Raw genomic sequence first — 12,694 nt, 5'->3', positions numbered from 1 at the left:
GGACTTTTTTTTTTTTTGCTTTAGCTTCCTGCTTGTTATGTGTCTTCCTCTGCTGTGAAAAAGCATCACCAGACAGTTTTATTTTTTCCCCCTCTTTAATGGATTCTTTGTAACCCTCTCAATTCACTGGTGTTAGAAGAGTTTTATTCTGTTCCTCAAGAGTTTTCCTTTTAGCTATGCTGTTGTCACTAAAAAGTTTCATTGTCCAGGGTTTGTGACTGTTTTTTTCTTTGTTTCTTTGTTTCTGTCTTTGTTTCTTTTTTGTTTGTTTGTTTTCTTTCTCTCTCTTTTCTTTCTCTCTTCTTTCTTTCTTTCTTTCTTTCTTTCTTTCTTTCTTTCTTTCTTTCTTTCTTCTTGGCTAGGTTTTATCTAATAATAGGTAGAAATTAAATCAGAATTTTTTTGTCTCATTTTCATCAGAGTTAGGAGAGAGAAATAATTAGAAATTGTTATGGCTATTATGATCTACAACTGACTCAAATATTATCCTAAAGAAGACACAAAGTTTAAGATTTTTATTGATAGAGGTTCAACTCTATACTCTATATAATCATAGCTTAAAATATTATTTTATATTTGGGAGGAATATAAAGGGAAGGAATACCTTCTTAAAGTCTGGTACAGAGTATCACGTATTGTCCCATTCTCAATGTATAAATGACCTGACATGTCACTGTTACCCACACCCTCAATTCTATTTCCTGAAAGGCTCTTTTTTCTTCCTGGAACATTATATAGACCATTAGCAGGATCTCTCTACTCACCTTTTGACTATTCTATGTCAACAATATCATCTTTTGCTTCTGTCTGTATTCCAGAAAACTGAGGAGTACAAAAATCAAGTCAGTGAAGCTATTACTATAGATGAGGGATTGAACTCAAGAAATGAAGTCCCTACAAAGAAAAAAAAAAGAAAATCTTATCTACAAATATATTTAGGGAATCAAAAGAGATAACCAATTTAAGGAACAGTTATATCAAAGATTTTTAGAAATAATATAATTTTTAGAAAGAATCACTTAACTTATATAAGAAGAAAAACAAAGATGTGGAAGAGAAGAGAGTTATCTCTAATTTTGAGATACTAAGGTGTTTGGAATGTTTGTTATACATATAACTAAAATTGGATTTTTTGATGTTTATTTATTTTGAGAGAGAGAGAGAGAGAGAGAGAGAGCGAGCACACAGGTAGGGAAGGGCAGAGAGAGGGAGAGAAAGAATCCTAAGCAGGTTCCCTGCTGTCAGCATGGTGCTTGATGTGGGACTCAATCCCACAAACCGTGAGATCATGACCTGAGCTGAAATCAAGAATTGGATGCTTAACCAACTAAGCCACCCAGGCACCCCCAACTAAAAATGTTTAAAGGGAAGCTGAAAAAAGTCTAAACTGCTATTCAGTAGATATGACTGGATTAAAAACAATTTTCATTTATGTGTTTATTAAATAAAGCTTCTCCTTATCTATTCTCTATAGCTTTCAATATGTCCTAAAGCAAAAGGATCATCCAAGAAAGAATTTGTAGCACAAGGAATCTAGCATGTGTCCTTGCATTTAGCAGTTAGTTAACATCTTAAAAATAGTAAATCCATACATGGGCACCTGGGTGGCTCAGTTGGTTGAGCGTCCAACTCTTGATTTTGGTTCAGGTCATGATACCAAGGTTGTGGGATCAAGCTATTTGAGCTCTGTGCTGAGCGTGGAGCCTGCTTAAGATACTCTCTCTCCCTCTCTCTCTCTCCACCCCCCAGGCTGCCCCTCTTCCCCTGCTTGCACCCTCTCTTTCTAAAACAAATAATAATAATAACAAGAACAATAATAAATCCATATAGAAGTACAAAATATTCTACTAAGAACTCTTCAAAAGCATCAAGGCTAATTTAAGCTTCTATATCAGTGGCAATATCTGAAGATTTTTTTTATTGTCACTACAGGACATTTGCTCTGGGCATCTAGGGAATAGATGTCAAAAATGCTGCTAGACACTTTATAATGCGTAGGGCAGTCCCCACACAAAGAATTATTAGTCCCAAATTTTACTAGTGCTTAAATTTAAAAATTTTGATCTATACTGATTTAGAAAAGATATAGTGGAAGAAAAAGAAGGGGGAGGAGGAGAAAAAGAAGGCAGGGGAGTCAAAAAGGAAGACAAAAAGAGAGGAGGGAAGGAGAGGAGGAGAAAGGTGAAGACAAAGAGAGACAGAGAAAGGGGAAGGGAAGGAAGAATAGAGAGATGAGGGGGAAGTGAGAAATATTGTTGCTATATTAAGGAAGGCATCAAAGACATTTTCCATTTGATTTCCAGGTTTCTTTCTTAGCATCTGTATATTTGGAAAATATTTCAATCCAGTTATGATCTAATGGAGGTACTGTATGTGATTATGTTCAGATATTTGAAAATCAAGAACTTATTTTCCTGGACTATCAAAATCTTGACACATGAGTTAAATGCACCATAAAACCAACTACAATTATATTATAATTACAGATTGGTGAGAAGAAAAAAAAAAAAAAGAAAAAAGCTTCCCAGTAATCATGAGTGTTCAATTTTGTACATAAATATTAGGAAAATTCCCAGATAGACACATTTAAGAACTTCTTAATTTCTTAATATTATTTCCCATGTAATTGATATGACTGATAATTATATTTAATAATTAAATATAAGGAATTAATGAGTATACTTCATACATTAGTTTCATTCATAGCATTAATTGTATGTATTATTGACAGTTTTTTGTACATGGAAAACTAAAGTAGTAGTTCTCTTGTAATCTGAGAACAACTACATTTGGTTAATGTATTACTATGAATCAACAGAAATAAGAGAATTTTTCAGAGATAACAGGATTTCCATGGTGAAGCTATCGATTTCATATTACTTCTAGTTAATAGCAATGCAAACTGATCTAAATGGTTCAAATAAATGTAATCTCAGGATATTAGCTGGTTATCATATTAATATGATGAGGAATAAATTAATCATTTTATTAGAAAAAACTGAATTTCATCAAGTTAACTAAAGTTACAAGTCCAAAATTGGGCTGTTTATTCTCTTAATTTTATAATACATATATTTTTATGAATTACATTTAAAGATAGTTAAGTAAATTCTATTTTTAGAAAAAAGTCTTTAAGGAGACTGGTTTCAAAGTGAAAATTATTATATATTTTCAGGCTTAGAATTTGTTCAGAAAATTAGAGTGAAGAAAGTCTTAACATATAATTACATTTTAAGATCGCCACAGTTATGAATTATGCATGTATTATCATCCTCAAAGTACATATTGAGATCACCCAATAATCTCTCCCTCAATTCATGTAATGTCATCTGTTTACAGATACAGTGAAATAACCTATAGAAACATAAATTTAGGGTGGCTCAGTTGGTTGAGCGTCGGACTTCAGCTCAGGTCATGATCTCACAGTTAGTGAGTTTGAGCCCTGAATCAGGCTTGCTGCTGTCAGTGCAGAGCCTGTCTTGGATCTTCTGTGCCCCCCTCTCTCTGCCCCTTCCCAGCTCACACTCTCTCTCAAAAACAAATAAATCTTAAAAAAACCCATAAATTTAAAGTTTTTTTGTTTAGAAAGATAAAGTTTTTCTTTCACTGATAATAGTTTTTCTACTAAATATACTTCTATTTAATATAAAAAAAACTTGATATGTAAAAATTGAGAATTTTTGCAACCCAGAGACAAATAACTGTTACATTTTTAAAGTATAAACTAAAAAATTGAAAGATGCTTCTATTTTCGTTTTTTGTTATAAAAATATAGTAATATACCACTGTTTTAAATCTTGAAAGAGAATTATTGGGGCCAATGGTCTCAATAAAACCATACATTTATTGGCCAACATTTGAAATCCAAGGAAGTCATGTATCAATGTATATATAGTAATTCTTAACTGTTTCTCTCTCTCTTTCCCTTAAAAAAATTAAGACACTGTGTAAACTTACTGTCTGCCTTTGATAATTAAGTCCAATTGTTAATTAGGGTCACTACTTTAAGATCTTAGAATGATTTGATATTTCTCCTTGTATGATTTATGCATCTTTTTAAATTTGATAAATTATGTTACTTTTTTATGAATATAATTTATTGTTAAATTGGCTTACTACAACACCCAGTGCTCATCCCAACAAGTGCCATCTTCAATGCCCATCACCCATTTTCCTCTCTCCCCAACACCCCCCATCCACCTTCAGTTTGTTCTCTGTATTTAAGTCTCTTGTGGTTTGCCTCCCTCCCTCTCTGTAACTATTTTTCTCCCCTTCCCTTCCCCCATTGTCTTCTGTTAAGTTTCTCAAGATCCACATATGAGTGAAAACATATATCTGTCCTTCTGACTGATTTATTTCACTCAGCATAATACCTTCCAGTTCCATCTACATTACTGCAAATGGCATGATTTCCTTCTTTCTCATTGCCAAGTAGTATTCCATTGTATATATAAACCACATCTTCTTTATCCATCCATCAGTTGATGGACATTTAGGCTTTTTCCATAATTTGTCTATTGTTGAAAGCACTGCTATAGTCATTGGGGTACATGTGCCCCTATGCATCAGCACTCCTGTAACCCTTCGGTAAATTCCTAGTAGCGCTATTGCTGGGTCATAGCGTAGTTCTATTTATTTTTTTGAGGAACCTCCACACTGTTTTCCAGAGCAGCTGCACCAGTTATGCATCTTAATTGCTGAAGAAAAGGAGCAATTCAGTGCATACCTTTGATATGATATGCCTAGGAAACAACATCTTTATTTTTTAACTGGTTAATATTGATTGCAAGGCAGTATGAAATCACAAGAAAAGAGAAAAGGAAAGTGAAGGACAACTATCATTAAGTTGGTAGGGAAGCACATTGAATCCTTTCATCTCTGATAGTTTTTTTGCTTTTTTTTTTTTTTCCTCTTTTTCCAGCAATTTGAATGGGTGATTGGGTATGTGATTGTGACATATCAGGGGCAAAAATGGGAGAGATTGTGCTGCACTGGGAAACAATTTCTTGTGGCCTATGAGGATTTCAAGCTACTTAGAATTTTAAATTGTATTTAAGTATTATATAATGTCTATCTTCAGTATAATCTTTAGATTCTCAAAGATAATACAAGCTTCCAATTTACTTCTAGACAGGGTTTTTTTTTTTTTCATTAAGTTATTTGGCACAATCACTATGTGTGCTTATGCTTATTATAATTATGTGTGTGTGTGTGTGTGTGTGTGTGTGTGACTTATTTTGAGGTTAGCACATGAAAGAAATTTAAAATAATGATAACTATTTTACCTATTTAATACTAGTTTGTTTTTAATTTAGTAATTTTAGTAGTTTCATATAATAACAAAATTTATATCATATCAAAACTTTAGAAAGGTATGGACAACAATCTAATATTACAAAATTTTAAGTATATGAAAATAAATATTAATATCATTCACCAAATACAATTAGTTTATTAGTATATCATATATTGTAGCTAAATGTTTTTCTAGGTATTGAAAGTTGTTTGCTTTTCTGGAGATAAATAAATGTGTCAAGCCAGAAAATTATGACATATTTATATCCAACAGGAAGAATTCTGAATTTCATTAGTATTTTGAAGGTTTTGGAAATAATCTTGTGAAGAACTTTACTATGTAATTCAGTGTCACAATCTCACATTTTGGCAAAAAACTGCAATCAGAAACTCAATAAACAAATATTAAATCTCTGTTATTTTTTTAGATGGATTAAATATTTGCAACTAACCTTTGTTTTTACAATTCAGGTCTCTGTGGCATTAGAAAATTTGCCTGTGTTTGCATTTTCACTATATAACAAATGCTTGCCCAGCAAGGAAAAAAACATACTACCAAACACCCTTGCCTAATATGTCTCATACTGAACATGATGATAATCTTAACCCTTTCTCTGAGGAAAATGTAAACACTAACAGTTTATATATATATATATATATATATATATATATATATATACACATATATATAATTGAAACCTCAAGAAATTTTTCTATCTTATTTTTCTTTAGCCCTAACTATATATTTTAAAAAGAACGTATTTTCTCTCATTCTACTAAAATTTATATTTATTTCCTGAAACATTATTTTTATTCATGAATTGAAAAGTAGTTTTCAAATATGTAATCTTAACATTTGGACAAATTTCCTTTCATTTGTCCTGTTCTGAAATTTAGATTGGGATTAACATTAGATATTATTTTCTTTTCTGACTCTTAATTTTATGTAAATTATCATAGAAGTCAAGTTCTTTCATAATTAATGTTTGTCAGTAGTAGCGAGCTTGGACTGTTTTTTTCCTCTCAGGTTCACTCCTGCCAGTAAGGAGGCTCTTCTTCCTAGAACCACACATATAGGGTAAGCTGATATCTCCAAATCCAAATCCAATTTCCGGCAGCCTATCACTCAGTCCTAATGAAATTCAGAATTCTTGTTGGATATAAATATGTCATAATTTTCTGGCTTGACAAATTTATTTATCTCCAGAAAAGCAAACAACTTTCAATACCTAGAAAGACATCCACCATAAGTTTCCACTTACTTTAACTGTTTTGCTGCATTTCTGATACTGAAATAGAGTACATGCAAATATTTATTGGAATATTAAGGAGACTTGAGGCACAGTGCCCCATGTATAGTGAAAACTACAAAAAGTGTATTTTTAAGTAGGTGCAATAATTATGAAGTAGATTTAAAATAATGTAATGCCCTGTTTTAGTGAGAAAAAAAATAGACTTAGATTCAATTAATTAAACTTCAAAAGTAGATAAATTGGGAATGAAAATCCCATCTTGCGGTGTCTTTTGAAGTTTAAGTAAAATAATTTGTCTTTAGTATCTAATGTATTAGCAATACTATGTTTCATTTTCCAACATAAGGCCATTGTCTCTTATTAGTCATTAGTTTGACTTGTCCTCTGTCCCCCCCCCCAATATGTATATCTAGATCTAGATATCTACAGCCAATATCTGTAGAGAAAAAAAGAGAGAGAGAGAGAGAAGAAAGTCAAATAAGTGGACAAAATATGTGTGTGCGTAATTAATCAATAAACACTTCTTGATAAAAATCAAGCCATAAGAAAAAATGTGATCCTTATCTAAGGTATGTACAATTCATTGGGGGCAGTGGGGGCATTTACAAATGGATTGATATTTCCAGGCATTAAATAATGAGTTGCAGGTCAGAGTCACATAATTTCTCAAGGTTTTTTTGAGGTCGATGTTATTCAGTGCACACTAGGGATTGATATGCACTTTATTCACAGAAACAGTGCCAAAGTAGTTTCTGATATTTGTCATCATTTAACATTTCCTTTTATTATGATGATAATTAATAGTCACTAACTTCAATTCCTGGAAGCATAAGAAATTAAGTTAGAAGGGTGCTTTGGGGTCAATTTGTCCACTACATTCATTTTCCAATAAGGAAAGTTAAATAACTTCCTTTATTTAATTTCAGAATAGCTGAGAATTAAGGTCAAAGACTTATAAAATTCCATAACTCCCACATCAATTGCTTTGCTTCTATTATTCTATAATTCTTGTTTTCCTCAACTTTATTCCTCATTACTTTTTCTTTCATTTCCTCCTCTCATACTTTTTTTCCCAACTCACTACAGTGCTGTTTTCTGAATCTAGAGTAGCCTGATGCTACAAATGTATTTCTCAAGACACTGTATTCCTATTTTTCTCTACTAATGCCATATTAATAGTGATTCCATAGAGAGGCATTAAAAAAATTCTATATGTATTTATTCATATAGCATTTTAACAATTGTTTGATTAAATAGGAGTCCAATTTCCAATTAACAATTATATAAAATATAGAATAACGAGACATAAACTAATCTTGAGCAGAATGCTAGTGATCTCTTTTCAGTAACTCTAGATATTACAATCTTGGTTGTATTAGTCAACTGATATTTAAATTATTTTATATATCTCTATTTAAAAAAAACCAAATTCTTTATATTTAAAGTTAATAAAGGGCTTATTTAAAAATAAAATTTGTATAGTAAGATATAACATTGTAATAAATCTGATTTGAAAATACACATTGATGTTAACATACATTAAAATATCTTTGAATATAAATATATTTCATAATATTAAGATTGTATAATAGTTTTATGGTTATAACTGCTGTTCGTCTTTGTTAATATGGATCAGGGAATCTTGGACAGAAGAATCTATTCTACCTATCAGGAATTTAGGTAAATTTGTATCACACCTTCCAGTTTGACTTATGAGAACATAGAGACAACCACAAGATTTCAATGAATTAAGGGTGTCTTTTTCCATATGATCATGAGTATCCCCTTAGCTGTGTGTAAGCAACCCATTTCAATTCCATCCTAACCACCTAATGGCCAAATTCAACCCTCGTACTGGTTTTTACAAAAGTCTACTAATTAATATAGTTAAAAATATTATCAAGTGTCATTCTTACTGCATTACTGTTAAAGGATCATATCACATAAATTAGTCCATGGCTCTCTGACTTGTAAACCCCATAAGATTGTGCCTCCTTTCTGTTACCTTCTGTTAGCTCCCTAATGTCCATGCCTATGCTTGGGATTCTTTTATTATTAGCTTTTTCTAAGTTAGTTTATGAATTAGTTTTGGCAAAAGTGTTAAATATCACAATAAATAGAATTCTGGTACCAAGCACTAGGAGTATAATATTTTCACCATTACCTTATAGAAAAGTCTGGTATGAATCCTTTAAACAGATTGCAATGACTAGTCAGAGTTATTTTCTATCATGAGTGAAATCATATGATATTTGTTTCTCTGATTGACTTATTTCACTTAGCATACTACATTCTAGCTCTATCCACACCATTGCAAATAATAAGACCTCATTCTTTTAGATGACAGAATAATATTCCATTGTATGTATGTATACCACATCTTCTTTATCCATTTATCAATCGATGGATATTTGGACTCTCTCCATATTTTGGCTATTGTTGATAATGCTGCTATAAACATTGGGGTGCACATACCCCTTCGAATCTGTATTTTTGTATCCTTTGGGTAAATACCTATAGTGCAATTGCTGTATCATGGGGTAGTTCTATTTTCAGTTTTTTAAGGAACCTCCATATTATTCTCCATAGTGGCTATACCAGTTTGCATTCCCACCAACAGTGCAAGAGGGTTCCCCTTTCTCTGCATCCTCACCGCCACCTGCTATCTCTCCTCTTGTGTTTTAATTTTAGCCATTCTGACAGGCGTGACATGATGGTATCTCATTGTGGTTTTGATTTGTATTTCCCTGATGATGTTGAGCATGTTTTTATGTATCTGTTAGCCATATGGTTGTCTTCTTTTTTGAATGTTTATTTATTTATTTTGAGAGTTAGAGAGTGGGCCTGTGCACATGCACACTCTTGTGTGAGTGGGGGAGGGGCAGAGACAGAGGGAGAGAGAGAGAATCCCAAGCAGGCTCCATACTGGTACAGAGCCCATTTCTTAACTGGGCTATTTGCTTTTGGGGTGTAGAGTTTGGTAAATTCTTTATCAGATATGTCATTTGCAAACATCTCCCAATTGGTGGTCTGCCTTTTAGTTTTGCTGAGTGTTTCCTTTGCTGTGCAGAACTGTTTTATCTTGATGAAGTTCCAATAGTTCATGTTTGCTTTTGTTTCCCTTGCCTTCAGCAACATGTCTAGGAAGAAGTTGTTCTGGCTGAGGTCAAAGTGGTTGCTGTCTGTTTTCTCCTCTAGGATTTTTTCTAAATTTGTTTATTTATTTTAAGAGAGACAGAGAGAGAGTGGGAGGGGCAGAGAGAGAGAGAGAGAGAGAATCCCAAGCAGGTTCCGCACTGCCAGCGCCGAGCCCGACATGGGGCCAGAACTCACGAACCATGATATTGTGATTTAGGTCATAAATGAGAGTTAGATGCTTAACTGACTGAGCCACCCAAGCACCCCTCTCCACTAGGATTATGATGGTTTCCTGTTTCACATTTAAGTCTTTTATCCCAATATGAGTGGGGAAACACAAGAGGACACTATTGCTTCATTGTATTGGAAAACTACATTATGAATATCCTAGGCATTTTACCTTATTTATTTTCACATTCTTTAGGGTAAATGTCAAAAGCAGCAGAGACCTAAAGGATTTTATCAGTGAGGAACTGGTAGGATATGATGACATATTCAAGTTGGATCATTTGAGGATAGTTGTAAAAAAGAGACTATTGTAAAAGTGCCTTCAGGGGTGCCTGGGTGGCTCAGTCGGTTAAGCATCAGACTCTTCATTTCAGCTCAGGTCATGATCCAAAGATTGTGAGATTAAGCCCTGTGTCAGGCTCTGCAATGAAAGCTGGAACCTGCTGGGGATTCTCTCTCTCCCTCTGTCTCTGCCCCTCCCCCACTCTCTTTCTGTCTCAAAAATAAAAAAAAAGAATAAATGTTTTTAAAAAAAGTGCCCTCAGGATATAGGGAAACTACCATATGAAATAGTGCAATAGGAATTGTGCTCCCTTGCCACTGCTAGTCCCACAGAGTGAGGGGGATTTGTGGCCTCCAGAACCTGAAGACTCAGGAAGTTCTGTGGAGAGGGCCTTCTGACAGGTACTCTTCAGCACCTGTCAGTGGATGCAAACAGATGTGACATGGTGGAACCAGTTCCCCATAGCTTACCACCCTCCTACCATCTCTTGCAGGGGCTCTCTCTTAGCAGCAACCACTCAAAGCCCGAAGGCAAAAAATGCCTACTGAAACAGCCTAGGCAGGTTAGCCTCCCTGGGCCCTAGGCAGGTGAATAAGAATAAAGTGGGCCTAGCAAGGCAAACAAAAGATATCCAACGCAATGCCTAAATTGTGGTGGAAAGAGGCAGTGTAGCTTCTCTACCTGGGGGTAATTCCTTGTCTATCCAAAGCTTTCATTTTTGCTAATACCAGAAATAGCTTTCCCTGATTAAGGTCACAAAAATTCGTGTAATTTCTTCATACAAACTGCAATGACATGAAATATTTTATCTGTGCCTGAAAATAAAATAAAAACTTTCCCATCAATGTCATCTACTCCTTTTTTTAAATCAATTATCATCCAAATTGTGTGTTTTCTGATTCTTTGTCTATCTCACAGCCATTAAATCCCAATATATCCAAAATAAATTATCTCACTAGGAACATCTGTGTCTTCCTTAGTACAACCTACTCACCATCACCCATGCATTAGCCACAAATATCCATAAACATAAACATTATTCCTAATCTCTCTCTCTCCCATGTACACTACTTTACCAATTGGCAAACTATTTACCTTGTAATTCTATTTCAAATATGTTAATCCTTTATATCACAAACAAAATCAATTTTGTAGTGTCCGTCGTCTTCACTTCGCTGGAATACAGCAACAGCATCTAAACTCTTGTACTTTCTGTTGGTTTTTTCTTTCTTCAAACCAATTTTAAGTTCTCCAGACAGAGCTGCATATCATGCTACATTCGTTTTTTGAATCATTCCATTTTTATCTTTTGAATTTAGAGGAGAGACAAGAATCTTCCTTAACTCTGTCGTCCTTTCCTTCATAGTCTCTCATCTTTGTGTCTCTTATCCCAGTCTTCTCATACATTCTTCTTGTAGCAGATTTTTTAGCAGATGTTTTAATGTAGCATGTCCTTTCTTAGATCCTAGAGTTCTGACATGTTCCTTCTTTCTGGAGCCACTCCCCTGTTTGCTTCTTCTGCTTAACTCATACCCATTTCAAGTTTCCTTGAAGAGGTTTTCCTTGCAGTTTAGGTTGGGCTAGATCACCTGTCGACATACCCAGCACATGTAGGTATACCATCATAAAATAAAATATATTTTTATTCCTTTTTTTATTTTTATAGTTATTCTTTAACTAACTGTGAACTATATGAGATCAGAAATCATGACTGCCTGGGGCACCTGGGTGGTTCAGTTGGTTAAGCATATGACTTCAGCTTAGGTCACAATCCCATGGCTCATGAGTTTGAGCACTGAGTTGAGCTCTGTGCTGACAGTTCAGAGCCTGGAGCCTGCTTCATATTCTGTGTCTCCCTCTCTCTCTGCCCCTCTCCTGCTTGCACTCTGTCTCTTTCCCTCAAAAATAAATAAACATTATCAAGACAGCATGGTATTGGCATAAAAACAGACACATAGACCAATGGAATAGAATAGTAACCCCAGAACTAGACCCACAAACGTATGGCCAACTAATCTTTGACAAAGCAGGAAAGAACATCCAATGGAAAAAAGACAGTGTCTTTAACAAATGGTGCTGGGAGAACTGGACAGCAACATGCAGAAGGTTGAAACTAGACCACTTTCTCACACCATTCACAAAAATAAACTCAAAATGGATAAAGGACCTGAATGTGAGACAGGAAACCATCAAAACCTTAGAGGAGGAAGCAGGAAAAGACCTCTCTGACCTCAGCCATAGCAATCTCTTACTCGGCACATCCCCAAAGGCAAGGGAATTACAAGCAAAAGTGAATTACTGGGACCTTATGAAGACAAAAAGCTTCTGCACAGCAAAGGAAACAACCAACAAAACGAAAAGGCAACCAACGGAATGGGAAAAGATATTTGCAAATGACATATCGGACAAAGGGCTAGTATCCAAAATCTATAAAGAGGACATCAAACTCCACACCCGAAAAACAAATAACCCAGTGAAGAAATGGGCAGAAAACATG

At 34.2% G+C, this 12,694-nt stretch overlaps 1 long non-coding RNA gene across 1 annotated transcript; it reads right to left on the bottom strand.

Annotated features, from left to right (window-relative positions):
- Window positions 1–331: 331 nt before the first annotated feature.
- Window positions 332–11,895, bottom strand: LOC122231036. Its single transcript, XR_006208146.1, has 3 exons — window positions 11,293–11,895; window positions 765–894; window positions 332–369 (listed from the first exon to the last, which is right to left on the bottom strand). It is a non-coding gene; the product is annotated as an uncharacterized LOC122231036 (long non-coding RNA).
- Between the last annotated feature and the right edge of the window lie 799 nt (window positions 11,896–12,694).

The sequence above is a fragment of the Panthera tigris genome, chromosome A1 (assembly GCF_018350195.1).
Source record: "Panthera tigris isolate Pti1 chromosome A1, P.tigris_Pti1_mat1.1, whole genome shotgun sequence".
Classification (NCBI taxonomy): domain Eukaryota; kingdom Metazoa; phylum Chordata; class Mammalia; order Carnivora; family Felidae; genus Panthera; species Panthera tigris.
The sequence above is the reverse complement of the archived record's forward strand: the minus strand, read 5'-3'. Positions and strand labels throughout refer to the sequence as shown.